This window comes from Lissotriton helveticus, chromosome 2_2 (genome assembly GCF_964261635.1).
Source record: "Lissotriton helveticus chromosome 2_2, aLisHel1.1, whole genome shotgun sequence".
Lineage (NCBI taxonomy): Eukaryota > Metazoa > Chordata > Amphibia > Caudata > Salamandridae > Lissotriton > Lissotriton helveticus.
The window spans coordinates 124,506,908-124,529,463 of NC_136060.1; the positions used below are offsets into that span (position 1 = coordinate 124,506,908).

At 43.1% G+C, this 22,556-nt stretch overlaps 1 long non-coding RNA gene across 1 annotated transcript in view; it reads right to left on the minus strand.

Annotated features, from left to right (window-relative positions):
• The window catches only part of LOC144821758 (uncharacterized), a 74,366-nt gene extending 60,026 nt beyond the window's left edge, over nt 1-14,340 (minus strand). Inside the window, exons 1-3 of the long non-coding RNA XR_013608423.1 lie at nt 14,209-14,340; nt 13,150-13,367; nt 11,943-12,144 (exon numbers count right to left, since the gene is read on the minus strand). This is a non-coding gene — a long non-coding RNA (uncharacterized LOC144821758). The remainder of the gene's footprint in view (nt 1-11,942; nt 12,145-13,149; nt 13,368-14,208) is intronic.
• Nucleotides 14,341-22,556: the final 8,216 nt, after the last annotated feature.

The window sequence follows — 22,556 nt, forward strand, 5'->3', positions numbered from 1 at the left end:
GTCCTATACCTTTTATACCGTAGGGGAAACCTGACGCACGATTAAGACTCGCATGACAGAGCATAGGTCGGCAATCAAAACTTTGAAATATACAGCTCCTCTGGTGAAGCATTTTGTGGAATATAAACATTCCCCATCAGATGTGAAATGGCGGATTTTGGAAAAAATCCACATTTTGAATGACAAAGGAGGAGAGAAAATTAGAAAAAAGAAAGAAGTTTATTGGATATTCTCTCTTGGTACTTTTACTCGGGGCTTAAATAATGAGCTCCCATGGGAGAATGCAATAACGTACATTTTTTATCAAGAATTAGTCTGCATGGACCTATTTAACATTCTCTTCTTTTTCGTTTTGTATTCACTGTATCTATGATACTATTCAGGGTGTTTAGGATACTATTTAGGGTGTTTAATAATGAAGAATACTATTTAGGATACTATTTAGGGTGTTTAATAATGAAGATAACTATACTAGCTATTATAAATAACTGGGATTTAATCCTCCTCTATTTAATGTCAATGATACCAGAGAGAGAAATGATTTTTGTCGGTATTTTTGCCGCTTAACGTGATAATTTATTATTGTTGCATACATCTGCGACATATAATTGCCTTGCCCTTTAAGAGAGAAAGCTCTCACACCTGCTAACGATTTAGGAAGTTACATGCGCATAAAAACGCTTCTATCTCGAGCATACGAACCGACGTCAGAGATATCGCCTAATATCCAGCTTTTTGGAAGGTATGTGCGTTACGAATGAACGAACGATAAATCCCCAAAAATAAAGTTTAAGTTCGCATAAGCGACTTTAATTTAATTTATTTTTAATTATTCTTTTGGTAGGTCCAAGAAAACACATTTTTGTGTATGAAATCTTACCACGCCATCAAGTATTTGTGGGATTTCAGAGTGTGAAACATATTTAAAAGGCGTTTTTATCAGGTAATACCTATAGCCGTTCGTTTAGAGCTGTTCGTAAATAGAGCCAACTCCATCAACACTAAAATGTAAAACACGAAAAACTATTTCTTTTCAGGTCAATGATAGCAGAGACCTTTCCCCTGGCCCCTTTCTTCCGGCGTCTGTAGCTGTTTTTATCACCTGTTTTCATCAAACGTGTAGTTTTCGAGTGCAGGTAATACCTTTATGTTTAACGTTATCATACAATGACTTTGGTCAGGTCGAGGATTTTTTGTCATAAGATGTATCATTTTCATTTCTCCTTTTAGAACTTCGCAAATGAGAAGTGTTTTAAAAATAGAATAAGAACACGTTAGGACTTCCACTTTAAACAGAGGAATTGGTGTTTTTTGCTTCGTGCATGAAAGGTAAATCTCGCGATAACATGCTGATTTCGAGTAAGGGTGTGTTGTTGAGGATGGGATCTGTCCCCAACACCGTGATCAGTTTTCTACACGATTAATTATTTTCGTCAGTTTAAATACTGATAATCGCTTCGACGGACAGTGTCTTCGACAAAATGTGGCACACTTTGTAAACCGCGCTATAAAAAGCGTGTGAAGAAAAGAACAGGCACGCTTTAATATAAGAAAGCACGAACACTGAATGTGGTGGTTTGAATAATATTTTAAATAAAATCAGTTTCATTATTTGAACTTTGAACGAGTTTCTTGAACACATGAGTCACCGCAACTGCCTTCCCTAGCGTGTAAAAACCGTTTTGGTATCTATTTTTATTTCTAATTAAAAGACGGAATCGTGTGGAGATGCCTTTACCAATTGTCCTTGAAATTATGTTACATTCGGGGCTCACCCAAAATAAGAATTATGTAGAAAAACGAAGGAGCGCCATAAGATAAAAAATACATAGATAGATAAAAAAAGCACGACAGGACAATGTTGACCCTGATTTTAAATTTAAAATATATTAATTTGCTTTCATGCATGTTATTATTTTCATGTAGCAAAAAAAGACGAAATTTCCATCCTTACAAGTCAGAATCTTTTAACTTCATGAAAATCAATTTTTTCACGTCCGAAGGTAAGAATTATAGATTTAGATAAGTCGTAGCCTGAATAATTTAGGTATAACTTAATTTTTGTCTACAACTGAAAAATAGGATTTCCTCATGTTTTAAAAACAATCAATAGATAGTGCTATTCAGAGACATTAAATAGTGTCGTTCATAGGAGATGTAAAATGTGTATATATGCGAATTTAGGAATAGAATCTAAAAACAGTGAGGAGAAGAGCACTTGTAAACCTCCCCCTCCGCCCCCCCTTTTTCTCTAAAAATGTCTTTTTTCATCTATGCTCCTATCCTAACTTTGCTCTCTTTTTTCTCACTCTACGGTTTTCAAAAATGTGACATTAGTTTTAATAATGTACATGATCACTTTGTTGAGCACTGATATATTTATGTATAAGAGTATATTTGTTTGTGGTTTAGCGATGTATCATGTTTTAACATTATCTCTCTGGCAACAGATGGTAATACCACTGTATTTAATAGTGATGAATGTATTATAACAGACATAAGGAGAGTTTTTGATTTTTTTTCTGTTTAACTTTAGAATCTTGCTGAAATTGTCCTGATGAAGACACAATGCATGTGTCGAAGCGCGTTGACAGGAATCAGCTTCTTCAATTAATTTCGGGAATCATCAATGCTTGAATATTTCCCTGATTATTGTATATCTATTGAATTGAAGAATTGTCTTTTTTAAACAAACCCCCTTCATTTTTTTAAATGTGTATTATTGAATATGTTCATATCAATTTTTATAAGTATAATTAAATTTCTCATGTTATCATATTTTGTTTGAGTCTCTTTCTCCTTATGCTGTGTTCTTTCATTAACATCTCTTCTTGCCAGATAATTTGTTTTTTATTTGCCTGGGTTTTTACCTTTGCATATGATTGCTTTACCCTGACCCAGGAAATTTATCCCACTCAGGGGGTCCTTGTTCTTTTACCACAGATGATGACTTCTAGCCCAGTGGTCATCTCTGTACAGTTAAAAGAACCGCTGTTACGGCAGATCCTTTCAAGATACAAAATGTTTGGTGGAGAGTAGCCATTGGTTTTGAGGCTGCTCATCACACTTTTCCAAAGTTTTTGTTCTTCACAAAGTGGACGCTTGCTTCTGAAAAATTAAAAACTACAGAGTCCCCCATACACAGAGCTTCCTCCCTGGGTATCGGGACTCTATAGGTTTGTTCTTCTTGCCAATGACAGACAGAAAAAAAGAACATTACACCATCCACCCTAAATAGGTTGAACAGTGCAATGTCCGATTACCCTTACTCCGTCAGGCGATTGGAAGAAGCTTTCTGAAGATTGAGCCCACAATGTTGAAAACCAAGGATCTGGTCATCTCTATATGTAATGTAATGTAATGTAATGTAATGTAATGATGTCTTGTAAAGCGCATGAATCACCCCACATGGGGTATCTCCGCGCTGTAGACCGCTGGGGAACCCGTCCTGGCTTTCCCTGTGAGATGGACCCTACTGGGTATCTCCAGGGTGAAACCAGGCATCCCCGGCGTATGTGGGGGGCCGTTGTGGAGATGAGGCAAGCTAATGCCCAGAGTTGCCGAGTGTGATCCCTGGTTAGAGTAGGCACCGAGGCGAGAATTATCGAGTCCGCTGACCCTGGTCCACGACCCTGCCGCGTCGGGAATTGAACCCTGGTCCCGGGCCGTCCTCTGCTTCCGGGTCTGCCGCCTTTAATCAGTGAGCCACACCACTCCACTATGAGGCAGGCGGACCAAGAGTTTGGCATACAGGGTACTCTGTTGTATTTTGTTGTGTTTGCCATATTCTAAATCAGTCCCTGAGTTTCTTCCAATCCATCATTTATGTACTTTTATATATTACATTACTGAAATGTCAATTAAACACGTCTTGGATATTTTTGCAGATCTACAACACCAGAAGCCTTTTGGTTAAGTCTATACGGAGTTATGCCAGTGGAAGTTATCACATACCTGCATGAAAACACATTTTTTTGAGTTGGTGCCCCATGGCCACAATGGCCTTGAGTCCCATTAAAGGTACATCTATGTTAGTAGGGGGGCCAAATAGAGGAACTCTAGACAGCTATTTCCTGAGGGCATCTTTAGATACTGACAGGGAGCATGCACTAGCCGAGCGCCGGGCTGAGCGTCGCCGCTCGGTTGAATCTATCAAAGGCTCTCGCTCTTCCTTGGATCCTCAACAGTCAGCTACAACAGTGCATATGACTTCCATTACTTTACATGAGGACCCTGATATCTCGCATTTAGATAGTATTCCATTGCTATTTCGCGAGACAATTCCTTTACCCGATATGCCCACAGTCCAGCCAACTAACACCTCCCCCCTCATTAGCAATTCAATTGAATTGGTAGAAGCACTATCTGAGTCGCCCCCATTAGTAGCTGAGGTAACTCAAAAAAAGGCCCCAAAAAAAGAGACATCCAAAGTGCAGGGCTCACCGCCACGGAAAAGGCGAAAGAGGAGGAGTGACCCGTTGAGAACTAAGACTAGTCACGCTGACTTTGGTAAAACCTCTAAAATCCCTACACCGAAGGTAGTCAATACGGTAGGCTTAGCTACTCCACCACTCCTCCCGGCAAATGAAACACTGTGTCCTGCTTTATTAGGAAGCATGGCACAGCTCATTAGATCCCATATTCTCTCGATTGTAGAAAGACTAAAAGAATTGGAGCAAAGGTTGGGGATCTTAGAGCAGGCAATTAGTATAAATACAGGGCTAATTAAGGACTTAGGGAAGCCAGAACTGTTATGTTCAATTCCTGCATCACCCCCAAACTTTAACTCTTACAAGGAGGTAACTAAAATTGTTAAACCAACTACCCATGAACAACAGAGGGCAACTCCTCCTAAATTGGTACATAAACCAGTGCAGAACGTTGTGAGAGAGGACCAGATGGGAAATAAACCAGCCCACCTAGGAATTGTACAAGATGGGAGGAGTAGTAATAGCCCAGTCAGGGTAGATAAGCCTAAGGGACGCCCAGTGGAATTGCCTCCAGAAGCGGTACCGTATGTGGTGGTCCTTACGGGAGTTCCAACACTGGTAGATGGTAAAAGGGAGGATTTCTATCAGCTAAAACATAAAGTCATATACTGGCTCAGACAGCATAGACCACTCCCCTATAACATAAACGGTGAGATCCTGCACATTCGGCGTCTCCCCTGGTTGGGAAACAGTGTCAAGGACATTGAGGGGGACATTATTGTTGTCAATTTTAGAGACCGTGGAGCTGTCAGATACATTTTAGGAAGGTTCCCAGGTATTGGTAGCAACTCTATCATTCCCAAAGATCTGACGTATTTTTACCCAAGACCCTTAGTGGTTCCTACAATGCATCTTGGGGCTTTGGCCTGCCACCAATCTAATCGTCCTATACCTTTTAAAAAACGATATATGCCCCATGCATCCTACCCCATGGCCCCTGATAGAGTACTTGGGTGGGATACTGTTCCTCCTAGGCAACACAGAACTAGGTGGACAGGCCCATCGGGCCCGCTTACCCCATTGGAGGTGACGAACAGATTCAATGCACTCATTAGCATCGACGACTGTGATTGACAGATTGGGTTCCCCGGCAGTCCTCTGCCCACTACTGAAGAAACTGAGGCATTTGTCAACCATAGTACTATAGCTAAACCCCTGGTATCGGAACAGGTATCTCAACCTCCACCCACTATTCCCCATGCTGACCGAGTTACACTAAGCGGTGAAACAGAGGAAATGGTGGATGTGAGTATTAATGCAATTAGTGAACCCTCTGGTCCCTGGGATGGTGCGCTGATCAAGCAAGGTCCAGCTGACTCTGAAATCAAAATTCTTTCCTGGAATGTTGCGGGATTGAAGAGCAAACTGCCCATTTCAGCTTGGGGTTCCTTTATGTCCTTACATGATATTTGCATGCTACAGGAAACCTGGGCGTTAAAAGAAAGTAGAGTCCCTGGTTTTGCAACTTTTAATATTTTAGCAACTATGGGCGGTCGTGGAAGGCCATCGGGTGGGTTGTCCATCTGGGTTGGCACCCATTTGGGGGTTCAGGCAACGCATATTAATACTAACTCCTTAGATGTCCAGTGCGTACTCCTAACCACGCAAAATAGGCAAAAGATAGCCTTAATTTATGTATACTCGAGGCCAGTTAGGCGGGGCTTGGAGTCTGAGGCTATAGAAACTTTATTAAAATTTATACAGATGATTGATTCTTCCACTGTGATAATTTTGTGTGGAGATTTCAATTGTCATTTTGAGCCTCTTGTGGACCCGAGTCTGGGTGACCCAGATGAAGTTGATTTGCTGTGGTCTATACCGGATCCGCTGATCCCTCAGGTCAAGGCTTGGACCCCACTTGTTTTACAACTGCAGTCATTGGCCCTAGTCACTTCATTACGAGCATGCAATGGGAGGGTGAAGACTGACAGGCCTGGGAGAATTACCTTCAATCGATTAAATCAGACTTCTGTGATTGATTACATATTCATGGAAGCCAGGCACTGGGATAGGTTGCTTGAGTTTAGGGTTGTCGACAGGTATGATAGCGACCATAATGCCTTAGTTCTTTCTCTTAAACCGGGGAGTTTTGGGTTAAATTATCCACCACCTTCCCAAAAAAGTGCTCCACAACCATTAATAATCACCAATTGTAGGCGCAGGGTTAAATGGCCAGACTTTCAGGACTCCCCGGCCAAACTTGCTGACCTGTATGAGACCGTCATTCCATTTATTGCTGAAATGGGGATCCTGATTGTATGGGAAGGGCCACAGCCATACATAATCAATTGGTGGCCAGTCTAAAGGATACCCTTTGCCCTTTGGTAAGGACTAGCCAGCCCCGGGCAAATAAGCATTTGTGGTTTAACGCCTCATGTCGTAAGTCCAAAAAAGCCCTGTTATCAGTATTAAAAACTAATGACGTTGGAGCTATTAAGGTTCAACGTACTCTGTATAAAAAGGCAATTTGTGACGCTAAGAGGGAACGGGAGGTTCTCCTGTGGGAGGAGTTGGGAGCTGCACTTACCTCTAGGGACTCCAAATTATTCTGGTATATTGTTGCAACTGGCCTTCATGGCCTTAACTCTGTGCCTAGCCATAATATTGCCCCGACAATTTGGGAAAGGCATTTTGGCGGCCTATACGGAATCCCTGCGATTGATACCTCAACTTGTTATAGTTCTGAATTCCAACACATTTTAAATAATTTTGGACCTGAAGAGTGTGGAAGGATGACTAGAGTCCCCAGTCTTCACCCCCAGGTTGAACTTTTTACACTAAAAGAGGTTGAGGCAGCAATAGGTAAACTGCTTCTCAATAAGGCCCCTGGGTTAGATAAATTGCCAGGTGATCTATTTCGAACACAGCCCAAAATTTGGGCCCCTTACCTAGTCTTTCTATTTAACGGGGTTCTTCAGGGTGCAGACTTGCCCCCTACTTGGCTGGGGGCTGAGATCGTGCCAATTCTTAAAAAGGGTTGTCCGCTTACCCCCTCGAACTATAGACCAATTAGCTTAATTGACACATCACAAAAGCTAATGTAAAGTAAAGTAAGTAAAGTCCACATTTGTAAAGCGCGCAATCACCCGTAAGGGTCTCTAGGCGCTGGGGGCCGTCGGGAAGATTAAGCGAGCTATTGCCCAGAGTCACATGGTGCTGGGCTGACCTGCCGCCGGAGCCGGGGATCGAACCGTGGTCCCCAGATTCCAGCGTCAGTCGCCCTGGCCGCGGCGCCACACCTCTTCTAATGGGGAGGATAATCCTTGACAGGATTCTTGGATGGATCGATGAGAATGAGATTCTAAACACATTCCAGGCAGGCTTTAGGTCCGGCACTTCCACCTTAGATCAGATATTTCGCCTGCAGGTCCTGTATTGGAAGGTAGCAAAGGTGGAGGGTGGCAGCCTCTACCTTGTCTTCGTGGACCTGCGGGCAGCTTTTGATTTAGTTCCTCGAGCGAAATTGTGGAAGGTACTGGCAGATCTAGGACTTCCGTCTTATCTGCTGTCCATTTTGTCTAGGCTCCATACAAACAACTATGCCCAGGTAAGGTGTGGTAGGCATGGCGACCTCACGGACCAATTTCCTGTCCAAAAAGGGGTTCGCCAAGGGTGCGTATTGGCTCCCACGTTATTCAGCCTTTACATTAATGGACTTGTGGACCATCTGAATGGTGTGGTAGATAATGATGCCCCCAAACTGGCCACGGGGAGGGTGTCCGCTTTGATGTTTGCAGACGACACTCTGTTGTTGTCTAAAACATCGTCGGGCATCCAAAAAACACTTGATGGTTTTGTAGAGTTCTGTGTGCTCCGGGGATTGGAAATCAACCTGGAAAAAACAAAGTTCATGATATTCAATCCCCCGAAGTGGACATGCCCAAACCCGGTCCTACATGGTATTCCCCTTGAGAGGGTCGAGACATTTGTTTATTTGGGTGTTACCCTTACAGAGAACTTTGAGTGGAACACACAGATTGCCAAGTCGAAATTAAAACTACTACAGTTACTGGGGGGTATTAGCAAAGTAATCAAGGGGGTCAACATTCAAGCCGGTGTCCTCGGCCTTGGAAATATACTGTCGCCAGGTTAGAACTGCAGTAATCTATGGGGCGGAGCTTTGGGGGCACAAACATATATCAACCCTTTCAAGGGTGGAACAAACCTTCATGAGGAATCTAGTTGGATTACCGGCTAGTACTCCCTTGACCCCCCTCAGAATGGACCTTGGAATGGAGCCAATAGAGGAAATTGTGAGTGCAAGACCAATTATGTACTGGAAGAGGTTGTGGTCAGTTCCAGAATTGGCCGCCTATAGAGCAGAACTATCTGAGATTTGGATTTCTCTTAAATGCAAAAAGATACCGTGGTTGGAGCATATTAGGGCAGACAGTATCCGGCTGGGTCTCCCGGACTTGTGGGAAAAACCAGAGACTTTTTGCCCTGGGATACCTAAACGAGAACTCCATGCTCTGATACGTATGCAGAATTTCCAAACACTTCTGAGCTCTACAACTATGGGCAGGCTAACGTCTGAGTTCCTCTTGGTTAAATCGGAATGCAAAAACGAGAAATTCATGGATGTAATTGAACCCCCTCTTGCTAGAAAGCTGTACCTTCAGTTAAGGCACGGCACTTTACCAATTAGGTCATTTACTACTAAATGGTCCAAAACTAATATTGAAGGTTGCCCTGCCTGTGATTACAAAATTGAAAATGTACCACATGTTTTGTTTTTTTGTCCTGCTTATTCTGCAATTAGAAAATGTTGGTTGATTCCAATTTGTAAGAACCTCAAATTTCTGCATTTTATCCAGGCATGTAGAATATTGACTTATGACACCCATCCCCCCATTGTGTTTGCTGTATCTTGATACCTATTCAGTATGTGGCGTAGGAGACAAACATTTTTAACCTAAATGTTAGTAATTATGAAATGTTATCGTTCCTCTTCATTGATAACTCCCAGTTTAATTCTCTTCTTAAAAGTCTAATGATTATTTATTGTTTTAACAATTTGTGCTGGTTTGTATTTTACATGCACTTTTATGGTCATTGACCGAAATAAAGTTATCAATTGTTAAAAATTGATTTGGTGCCTTTCCACCCTTGAAAACGTATCTAATATTGTAAATGAATTGACAATATTAAATACTCCACTGAAAAATAAAATTATATAAAACTACATGTACCTTGTAAGGGTCTCCAGCCCAGCAACTTACTACATTTCAGTCTGGTGAATTTGTAAACATGCTAAGGGTATATTGGGCAGTTTAAAAAACAAAACAACAAAAAACAAGCTTTGGCAAACCCAAAAGGCATCGCCTATGTGAGATCTATTGAATTAATCAATGTAGTTTTTAGCCATATTGTACAGCAGTACTGGCAGCATCATAGAGACTTTTATTTTTACTTTCAACCATTCTGCACTGCTGTACAACATGGCTCAGCTTGAATGTTCAAGTTAATTGCATTAAATGCCACCTCTGTGATAACCGTCACAAATTTGGTGAATCATACATCACCTTAAAGTATATTGAGTTGAGTAAATGATGTGAGACTGGATAATCACCAATCTTTAAACATCTTCAGAAGCAACATTCCAATAATCAAGGCCAGTCTTGACATCAAAGAAACATTAAAATAAATTAAAGCAAAAATTGTGTTCTAATTCCCAAAATCTGTTCTGGAACATACGAAAAATGTAACTCCATATGAAAAATTATGATTCCTAATAACAAGATCTGTATTTCTGAATTTTGGCAAGAAACCAACAACTCTCCCCACAGTTGCCCCCTCTAACATGAAATTATCTGACATCAACAAGTTCTAGGGAAGACAGATGCGCTACAACAGCATGTTGACAGAACAGAAACCTTTGACATGCTCACATCAATTCCACTATTCAACATACACAAATGGCCTATGTTCCTTGCCATTTCTGCTGTAGACCTGGCAAGAATGCTCCAATCCTTTGAAAAAAATCATCCTTTTGTATGTAATGATGATGTATCTGTTGAAACACCTCAAGGGACTGACTATCATCAAAATATTCCTTCTTTAGGTGCTTTTCCAAATAGTCTCATGTCTGGGCAGATGACTTTGCTAAATGCTGCATAGTCACACCTCCCATTCATAGGAAAATCCCTCAAAGAGCTTGTTGGAACCCTTCTCTGTGATCATTCAAATCCAGAACCTTCCTGCATCGCTAACAGTCCATCTGCAGGCCTTGATGAGCTGCCGTGACCTTTCAACTAGCTGATAATTTTCTCAGTTTGCAGCCAACTGAAACCCCTCCCTTTGAGTCTTATTTGCCTTCCCTGAAGACCTCCACAATTTTAGACATCAAGCCTTGGTTGATATTCTGGCACTCAGAATGGGTTTTAGTGCATTGGTCTTCAGTGGTCTGAATCATACATAAAGATTACAAACCAATTGGTCAAGATGAGTTCTCATCTGAACTTATATCCTTAGCATTCACCTTCTCACATGGCATCATCTTCTACAACTTGTAAATTGATGCCAGGCATCTCTAATCTTTTCTGTTTTAAAAGCTACTTATGATCAATAAAAATCATTCCGAGCTGCTAATGTCATTAATGTTGTAATAGTGACCACATCAGACAAAATTATGTTAGTGGCCACACTATGTAAAATATCCTGTAGTATCACTGCAGTGCATCAGGCAGGATTGCAAGCAGTAATGGGGAAAAAGGCCTGAAATGTAACAGCCATATCTTAAATGCCTCTGGCACCAGGGTAATAATATCAGTAATTGACTTTCCCAGTGCCACATGATTTATCACTCAAATATCACTTTAAATATATTTTGGAAAATCAAGCATTAGTTATCGGTTCTGAAAATACACCCATTTTCATCTTAAATACACACTTTCCAATTTTGTTATGCATGCGTTAATTCAGTCAAGCAAAAGCTTCTTATTTCGTGGGCTGGCCTGGACACATGAGAGTTACTTATAGGTAGCTAGAGAGCTACCAGTAGCTAGCAACCTTCTCGTTGGAGAAGCCTACTTTAGAGTATCCGATAGTATTCTGAAGATGCCTATCCCTTCCAGAAGATCACCTTTAGTCAGCACACCAGCTGATGAGAAATTGCCTTACCAGCCCCAAGCCTTGTTGTCCAAAGCCTATGTCAAGTTGAACCCAAACAAGATTGGTGTGATTATCATCGCTAATACTAGGAAGCAATACAAAGTCCATGAACTTCTCAATAAGATGAATCTGGACTCCTTTACATCATGACTTGCCTATCATGCCAAGTCTCTGGGCTTTCACATTGATAGCATTCTTATCTTCATGATGCACATCATGCATATTCTTAACTTCATTGTGCACATCATGCACAAAACTGCCTTGCAAATACTTTCCCTGCTCATATTCATACCATAAAACAACTTCAAAATGGCTGTTCAGGTGTTGGCTTTGAATTACCTTGATAAAGGCAGAGTTTTAGTATCCATCATCCCAGAGACCCAACGATGCCTGGGAAAAGATTTCTTCATGCTGCGGATTGACTCGTCCATTGTCTTCGGAGATTCACTAGAAACGCACAAATGTTCAGATATGTCCACTGGCTTCCCCTGTTCACTGACATCATCTTCAAAAACTGCTGCTTTGCCTAAAAGACAGTCGGCTATGGCCCCCAATCAACATTGAATTCATTATCAAGATGTCTACAGGGTTTTACTTGCAGCAACAATATTGCCAGACTACAGCTATTTATATATCTATTTCCCTTGCCGTTGTATATATGCTGGGGGCTAATGCAAATGGGAGTAGTCTGAAATCATAGCAGTTCTTGCTGTGTGCCCACTCTTGTGAGAACATCTATCTTTATTATGAATCTGCTTTTCTAAAGTAGATTATACCCAAATTAAAAGACAATTATCAAGGTAGGGTAGGGGAGGCCATTAAAATAAATTATGCAAATCAATTTAAGTTGGTGACTATCTTATGCCAGGCACAAAGGTTCATTAGTATTTCTTCAACACTTCTTAATCCACAATGTTTGGGTGCTTGTACGCCTGCTGCGCGTGATTATTTGATTTGTTGCATTTCGGAATCACTGATGTCGAAATAAGGTACCTTTCATTTTGCACAAAAAAAAATAGAATTGGGTCTTCTGTGCCCAAAATGACGTCTTCAAACATTAGGCAGGAGTCAATATTAATATCATTTTTCCTTTTCAGATTTCACCATTGAAAAACATATTTTTTAAATATCTTACATATAATATATGCATCTAGTACATTATGTATTTTCATTTTTATTTTCTTTTTTTTTTTTTACAAATGACTGCAGCAACAGGACACTATACAACTGCACATTCTATGGAGGGATGCGAGAGACCGAGATCAGCCAGGTTGGGGTTTGTTGCAGTCACCTTGAGTGTGGTTGTTATAAGTAGTGTTATAAGTAGTTCTCAGCTATAAGATGACATGCAATCCTAACTATAAATAGGCAGTTTGGACCTGTATACATCAAAATCCTCCAGTGATCTGCAATGTGAGGCAGATCTCTCTCGATACAGCATGCCAGTCTAGTTAGTATTGTGTCATAGTGGACAGGTTGATTACTTCCAGTCGGTCAGGTATAATCCAGTCTTCATGGCATAACCATTGAATTGCGTTCCACCTACCTGGCTTCCTCTAGGGTTTTGCATGCACCCTGAATTTAATGCTCAAAATATTCCTGGACTGCTTCTTCATCAGCTGGCGCACATACTATTCTCACAGACCGACGTCCAGACACACCTGACTGGGATCGCTGTGCTCTCCTGACCATGACCTTGTGGATATGTGAATCTCCCCTGAGTTTGCATACTAGCAATAGAAGAAGGACGAGGAGGCAGGTGACCTGGAGGTGGAGAAATGAGAGATGAAGATGATGAAGGTTTGACATCTGGATGAGGATTCACAAAGGCCTCGCAGTCCTCACATTGTTATATATACCCTCTGAATGCCAGCTGCCAGTCACACCCAAGTATGCCTCTCAATTGAAAAGTGATTGCCCTTTATTTTGGACAATGTTGTAATTGTGTGTCTTTATCTCGTACCATAATCCCTATTTGCATCTTATAAGAAAGAGGGCCTTCTTGGTGCTGGGTGCATTATTTAGAATGGTCTCCCAATACATGTCGAACGTATGCCCTCTTTGACTGCTCTGCTGGGTTACTGGCAGCCTTTCAGATCATCCTCAAGATACCCCAATTGAGTAAGCGAGCGCCATTTAACGCAGTAATTCAAGACACTGGTGCATTGGAGCACTCTTGAATTAAAATTAAGTTTAGCAAGTAACCTACCTTCAAATATGCAACATTAAAACTTGCCAAAAACTCACTATTGACCAGACAAAGTGTTTGATTCTAAAATAAATGCAGGGAGAATAACATGGCAGACATTAATGATTTAAACTATTAGCATATCCCATAGGGCACAAAGTGTTATTTGTCAGCCTACCCACCCGTTGGCAGAGGTTACTGGGGTACCCCACCCTGCAACTCTCAGAAATAGAAACATTATCAAGAGACGCCATAAATATGTTTGTTATTATTTTCATCTACAAGCCTTTGTACCTTGCTGTGCCCATGTGATTGTTTCTATATAGCAAGCACACATACATTCACTGTGCAAAATACTCTCGACTAATTCCCCCTTTCAAACAGCCTCCTTTAAGAACTAACATGAAAGTGACACACTTTCTCCTGCGCCGTTGGGGAGCATGTCCGCTCAACAACACGACACGTCCATTCTGAGATTTCGAAAGACCGCATCTGGTGAGGGGTCCCTTTGAAAACACGAGGATGGTATCGTGTAAACATGTGTCCCCCTGGCCTTCATGTGATGCCTGCTTGCTTAAGCTTTCAGGGGGTGATTTGTTAGCCTTCCCACATCATACATCACCCACAATTGTAAACATTTACAGAAGGATCCTGTTTCTAGTGTCTGATGGGGGAGGGGGCACACAGCATGCTTTCCCCTCTTTGTGTTTCCGACTGGCACGGGCTGGCACACATGTATTTTCAAAGTGACTTTGACCTACCTTCCCCTGTGATGGAAAATGATCAAACTGGTTTATTATTACTCATTTAAGTTGTGTTTGTTGCTTTCGTGTGTACTCATATTGCCTAGCTTCATCCGAGGTACGGAAAGCGGGATGTCCTTGCCAGGGGCAGCTCAAATCAATGACAAATCTGCTATCATCTGTACAAACGGTTTTCACATTTCAGAATAGTAGCAATTAGCAATAAAATGTAGAGTAACATTTCTCAATGGCGAATGACGATTGTTGCAAAACACCACCTCAACCTGCACTCACTTTGTACAACCACCCAAATAGACAGATATACAGACAGACACACAGACAGACAGATGGATGGATGGATGGATTGTTTGATTACAAGGTGTCCCTGTCTCTCCCTTTAACCCTCTGTGGGCCACAGAACTGCAAAGCTTCAGAAGCTCCATTCTTTATTTTCTTGTCAGCTACAAATAGGAAAGCGTTGGCTGTGAACTGCTGTTGGAAGGGCGAGATTTTGATCGATACCTTATCACTATTGATCTAAACCTCGATCTGGTCGACTGAACCTTTGTTGCCTGTCATTGAGGGAAGAAAGTGCATCTCTTACCAAGTTAGTTCACCCAATAAAGGACCCCGCTCCAAAAGATCACAAACAACTTCTAGCTTTCAAAAGTTTATTGTAAGGTTAGGATAAGCTGCAAATACAGGCATCTCAGAATGAGATTCACGAGATACACAGGTCCAACTACATACATGTGCTCTCTGAAAGCCCTCAGACGAGCAACGGAAATTACCAGCACAAGTTCTAATAATAATAAAGCTATCAGCATTGACGCATATTGAGATCTCTCCTTCATTTAAGTTGGAGGGAAAACACACAGGTTAGGCTGTCCCTACCCTGCTCTAGATGGTATCCCTACTTAACCAAGTCTCAACCTAACAAAAGGTGTCAGCAGTGAATGACCCCCAAGGGAAGTCACTCACTCTTAGTCTCTTGGTGAAAACCTATAGTTCTCCAGTCATGACCCCTCTCTGCCTACCCATCCGCTCTCTAAAGGGTCCTCAGGCATCTGCTCTAACTCCACCCAGGGGTGCTGTCCCTAATACAAAACAGTCTACAACATTTGAGACGCCCCTCGTGAGACGCCCCTCACGTGGTGTAGCTTCTGGCTTTTTCCATGCTGCTTTGTGTTGGGCCTCATACGTTGGAGTTGACCTTGCTTCTCAGACTCTTCTCCGGCCCGCTGATACCCCTTAAAACATTCCGGAACCCTCCTCCATGTCTGGGCCGTCTTCTGAACAGACCTCTATTCATATTATTTATAATTGGATCCCCCCTTTTCTCTTGCAGACAGACATCTGCAGCCAAGATCCCAACTCTCATAGACTTCCAAAAAGTTTCGCAACATTTCTCGGCCCAGACCAGTACGTGTAAATCAATGTTAAAACATTTCAGGCCTACAGCATTTCTCATAATAATTATAGCATTCAACTTCTTCATTAATTAAAGCATGTTAATACTCTTATTCTATTATTCAGTAAACACATCTATAAATCATGGCCCATTAATGCAATGACCAAAACATTAGTGCAATCTATGTCGTGAAAAGAAACACCTTCCCTTCTAGCTCTGGCCCTGAGGCCTACCACATTCTGCGTTTAACCACATGCCATCTTACATTTTAGCAGCTACACGACATGGATTCAGGAATAATCACATCTAATAAAATCATATAGTGTCACACATTTCTGTATTAGTTCCACTTCTACTTAAATCTCTACATTAGCTATACATTCAGAATATAATTGCAGATACTACTAGCACTCATGGCATTTCTCCTCATGATTTGTGCTTACTACGGGTAAGTGTGATGCACTCATACATTTAGGTCAGTTTGCGCTCTCTCAGTTCCCCCCTTTGATGACCTCTCGGGGTCATCACTAATATTTAAACTGCAGTTATTGCTAGCATAACTTGTCTCTGCGCTTCCAGAGCCCTCAGACTCCTGTACTGATTATCTTGTATGGCAGCCAATCTCTGCAGCTGCTCTCTTTGGGCCCTTTCTGACCTTTTTGCTCTGTACCATTTGAATACCCTCACCAATCCCCACAATATGATCCCACAGATCAATATTATGATGATAGGTTTTAGTATATACCACACAAAGCTTTTGCCTAGGGTGGAGATCCACCCTCCAACTTCACTCATTCCGTGGCCCACCTTTTCCCAGACATTTTCTCTACTCAAGTCTTCGATCTCCTTGTGAATATCAGTTATGTTCCTAATAACTTTCTCAAGGGGCTTTGAATTGTCTGGAATGTAAGTACAACATTCCTGGACCTTCAAAGCCTTACAGACTCCGCCCTCTTTTGCTAGTAGGACGTCTAACGCAAGACGGTTCTGAAGAACCATAGCCCTTATCGATTGCATCTCTCCTTCTACCAGCATTAAGGACTGAGCAGTGCTGGCAGACAACCTGTCGACGACTGTTGCCAGTCGTCTAATTTTAACATCATTAAGGATTAGTCCCAAAAGAGGGAACACAGCTCCAAAGACATCTCCAACCATTTCTGCATCTCCTATATCTCTCCTTCCCCTCGATGATGTCTTGCCCTCGATGATCTCTAAGTCTTGTGCATGATATATTTTGGGGAAGACAATTGCTAGGTAACATGATCCATACCAGTTGTCAGGTAGTCTCACGTAGGCATTTCTTCCACATACAAAATACACGTTTGGAATCACTTGCATTCCCTTCAGGAAATCTTTAGTATAGTACTCTATATTGAAAGCATGTTCACAGCTGACTTCTCCCACGTATACATTTTCGTAATACGTTTTGGCTCGGTGTAGACATAGCTTTCCTCTCTGCGTCTTATCTAAAGCTATTGGACCACTACTACCCTTTCTCTTGTGTGCCTTCTCTTCCTCGGTCCAATCTGTTTTCCATTGTCCTGATTTTTTCAAAATCTTTTGTCTCCTGTAACGATCATCCACCTGCCCTATGAACTTCTTCTCGACTTCTGACACTTTGCATGTCAGGTTATTTCTACGGGCATGTGAAGTATCTAAGATAATCCAAGGAATGAAGAACTTGGCCAATCTGTCTTCACTCTTCCAGTAGTCCCATTTGTTCATCTGCTTATAATTTGGGACTTCTGGCAACACTGAATCATAGTTGGAGAAATAGTATTCAAAACTATCTCTCCCATAAAATATACTAAGCAATAAGCTACATGTAATGCCATATGTCAGCGGGAGGTGATGATATCTAATGCCTTCATCTACAGACGCCGGCAACTGCATGCAGACGTAACAGTCCTTAACCTCCATGGCATCCACGTATTCATATAAGAGTTTAGCATAAGCATTTGACCTAAAGTCTCCTTGGGACTCATCTACGTGTAACCTGCGGGCTTCTGTAGCTAATAACGCTTTCTCGTGAGTGTTTTCCCCTTTCTCACCAGCAACAGTGGGTGTAAGCGTTTCTACAGATTTCACATCAGTTACCTTCGCCTCTTCCTCATGTCCCTTTACATAAGAAATTGTTACCACTAAAGCTATTAATATTATCACTCCTACTATTAGTGTACCTATTATACATTTAGCTCTGCGGTTCTGGGTGCCGGCTTCCATTTCGTCAGACAATATGGCTCTCTCTTATCTTGGCACAAAGTTCTTTTCTTCTCGTTCCTTTACAGTCTCTTTTTACTCTTTTTGTCTTTAGAATCCACACAACTGGAAGCTGACAACCTTCTTCGCAAAGGTCCTTTAATAGTTCAATACAGACAACCCTAGCCCTTCTCCATCAACTCAAGGGAAGGTCCCTACTATTCTCTGCTTCCTGGGCGCTAGGTAATCTTCTTTTTCTGCTCGCTTTATTTACAAAGTCCTTTAAGCATCTACTATCAGGTTTGTGCCTGCAGCTTCGATAGCAAAGTTCAGTATTTCCAAACGAAGATTGTGCTCTTCATGGGCTGTTATCGTTGTACCAAAGTCGGGGAATTGCAATTCTGAGAGAAACATGTGTTTTAACTTGCTGAGGCGGGGAGGTCTGGGGAGCATGAATGTTAGTGACCCTTCTTGTTCGACTCCGGGTACCAACAGTCGTATTTCCACGGTGACGATGGGCTCAGAACTGGACACCACCACCGCTCGAATCCTCCCTGTCTCCTGTTTCAAAGACATTTGTCGCCAGATATGTCCACTCAGGGGTGGAGTATCTTCTGCTAGGCACACGCACTCTTCTTGACCTTCTTCGGTCCGGTGCTTCAGCGCCCTGAGCACCTTCTTCCGGGTCTGAGTCTTCTGATATCGGAGGAAGGGTTATCTCTGGAGTTGACCTCAGGCTAGAGCTCCTTCTTTGCGGCCAATTAGCTTCTCCACGTGCCCTTCTACTCCTTCTCCTTCTTGTCTGTTCTCGCTCTCTGTCAGACCTGTCAGTGTCTGACTCGTACTCCCAGCTACTTTCTCCTTCTGTAGCGTCTTCCGTTTCGCTGTTGTACTGACCGTCCTCAGCTTGGTCAGACTCGTTCCCTGCTTCCGCTGGCACCTCTACAGCTTGGCTAGCCCCCTCTATGGCTTCTCGGTCCTCTGCTGGACGTCTATCCGAGAGAGGAGCTGTTTCTTCCAGAGGTGCTGGAACCCTTCGCGTATGTGACGCGTGGATCCAATTGGGCAGGCCTCCCACCTTCACAGCCGTGTTCGCGATCAGGATGATCTGGAAGGGCCCACGCCAACGAACATCCAGGCAGCTTCTTCTCACATGTTTTTTCACCAGGACCCAGTCCCCAGGGTACAGGTCATGGCACGGGCCCTGGCACGATGGAACCTCGGCAGCCTGCACCTGAAGGGACACAGAATGAATGGCGTCAGACAGCCCCTTACAATAGTCCAGGATCATATCATCTGTGATATTTAATAGTGCAGTAGTTGGGACAGATGGCAGCCTCATTGCTCTTCCCATTAACACCTCATGTGGTGACAACCCCGTTCTTCTGTCTGGGGTACTACGAAGGCTCATGAGGACCAATGGCAGGGCGTCAGGCCAACTCAGGGTCGTTGAGGAACACACTTTTGCAATTCTGGCTTTGATCGTGCCATTGATCTGCTCCACAATTCCTGAGGCTTCTGGTCGGTAACTGCAATGCAATTTCTGATCTATGTTCAGAGCCGCACAAATCATCTTCACAAGCTCGCTGTTGAAATGCGTTCCCCTATCTGATTCCAAAGAGGCCGGCACCCCGAAGCGCGGAATGAGTTCCCTAAGCAGTAACTTGGCCACTGTGAGGGTGTCGCACCTACGTGTAGGGTATGCCTCAACCCATCTGGAGAATACACAAACAACCACCAGGACATAGCGGAGGCGGTTGCACCTCGGCATTTCAATGAAATCTATCTGCATTCGATTGAATGGACCTCCAGACCTTCCTATGTGGCTCAGTGCAACTGGTGTTCTTTTCCCTACGTTCAACTGCTGACAGGTCACACAACGCTGGCACACTGCTTCTGCTGCTATTCTAAACTTAGGATTGTACCAGGTCTGTCTAAACACTCTCAGCATAGCGTCTCTCCCTAGGTGTACGGGACCATGTATGTGTCTGGCCATTGGGCTCACCATCTCATTGGGCAACACTGCTCTGCCGTCTGCTGAGACCCAAAAATGGGACTCACCCACTACACATCCTGCCTTTTCCCATGTCTCTTTTTCAAAATCAGGAGCATTTTCTTGCATGTTTGTCAGTTCGTCCCAAGTATCAACAGTTTCCAATATCATGGCTAATTCAGTCCTTACATTTATTCCACCCACTTCCACCTCTGTGAAAGAGTACCCTTGTTCCGCGCAATACCGCGCGACTTCGTCGGCATATCTATTGCCTTGCGAGACGAAGTCCACATTTCTGGTATGTGCGGTGCACTTTACAACTGCGATACCTGCTGGACATTGCAACGCCTCTAACAACAGGCGCACAAACTCTCCATTGCGAATGGGAGAGCCTGAAGAGGTCATGAACCCTCTTTGAGACCATAACTGCCCGTAATCATGAACCACCCCATAACCATATTGGCTGTCGGTGTATATGGTGACTCGAATTTGATTGCTTGCCAAGCAAGCACGTGTCAAGGCAATAATCTCGGCTACCTGAGCGGAGTGTACTCCTTCCAGGCACCCAGCTTCCACAACTCCAGTAATTGTACAAACAGCGTAAGCTGCTCTCAACTGCCCAACTTCGTCTCTTACACATGAGCCATCGACAAAGAAAATTTCGTCTGGGTCGGTCAGTGGCTCATCTACGATGTCGGGTCTGGGTTTGGTGCATAGTTCAGTCACATCGAGGCAGTCATGGTCTGTACATTCATCATCATCCTCGATATCATTTGGGAGTGGCATCAAGGTGGCAGGGTTCAAAACAGAGCATCTCCTGAGGGTCACATTCTCTGCAGCAAGAATAACTTGCTCATAGCGCGTGAGCCTGCTGTTGGTCAGATGCTGTGTTTTGGTCCTGGTCATCAACAGTTCAACAGAATGGGGCACGCACACCTCTAACGGGTGCCCCATGACGATATTTTCACATCTCTCAATGCTGACACCCGTTGCAGCAACGGATTTGAGACATCCGGGCAACGCTGCGGCTACTGGGTCTAAAGTAGCCGAGAAATAAGCAACTGGTCTACGGGCATTCCCATGGATTTGGACTAACACAGACAACGCGCAACCTTCTCTCTCACAACAGTAAAGCAAAAATGGTTTATTGTAATCAGGCATTCCCAATGCCGGAGCACGACACAGGTCCTCTCGCAGCTGTAAGAATGCCATCAAACAGTCTTTGTCCCATGGTACCGGATCGCTCACCTCCTTATGCGTCAGTTTTTGCAAGGGCTTTGCTTTCCGTGAAAAGTTCGCGATCCACTGTCGGCAATAACCCACCATCCCTAGGAACATCCTGACCTCTCTCTGTGTCCTAGGCGCATTCATTTTCATGATCGCCTCTATCCTGTCTGGTGACACCTTTCGTTTGCCTTTCTCTATTCTGTGTCCCAAGTACTGCACTTCTGTCAGGCAGTACTGCAACTTTCCCGGGGACACCTTGTGCCCATTGGCAGCTAGGTGATTTAACAAAGCAATGGAGTCCTCCCTGCAAGCTTCTTCTGTTTCTGACGCCACGAGGAGGTCGTCTATGTACTGGACCAGAACTGACTTCTGGGGCAGCACTAGACTTTCAAGATTTTTCTTCAAAAGCTGGTTGAAGATCGATGGGCTTTCTGTATACCCCTGAGGAATACGACACCATGTTAGGACGCGACCTTCCAGCTTAAATGCGAAAAGAAAATGGCTTTCTTCGTCCAGAGGGATCGAGAAGAAAGCCTGACAAAGATCAATCACAGTGAACCACTCAGCTTGGAATGGAATCTGAAACAGTATCACTGATGGATTCGGTACCACTGGACAACACGAAACGACTATGTTATTAATCTTTCGGAGGTCCTGCACTATCCGGAATTTCCCATTTGGTTTCTGCAGACCCATAATCGGGGAGTTGCATGGACTACCCACGATTTCTTTCAGTATTCCCTGTTTAATCATGGACTCAATCACGGGTTTTATGCCTGCAATCGTTTCTGGAGTCAATTTATATTGGGGTGTTCTTGGGAACTCAGCATGCGGTTTCACTACAATTTTCACTGGGTCCACCCCTTTGACCAATCCAATCTCTTCCCCAGTGAAATCCCATACTTCTGGTGCCACTGTCTCTCTCAAGTCCCAGGGGAGCTCATCTACTGTCAAAGTAGGGTACAGCTCCACGCATATTCTTGAGTTTGCAACTTTGAAGTCTGCGTCATCATCATTGGTCAATACCTCCACTCCCTGAGGTGTACAGTATATTGTACAATTCAATTTACACAACAGGTCTCTGCCTAGCAGACACACAGGACTTGAATCGCAAACCACAAACTGGTGCTCATCGCTGTACTTCCCTATTTTCACCTGTACCGGTTCTGTCAATTGGCTGGTTATTCTCCTG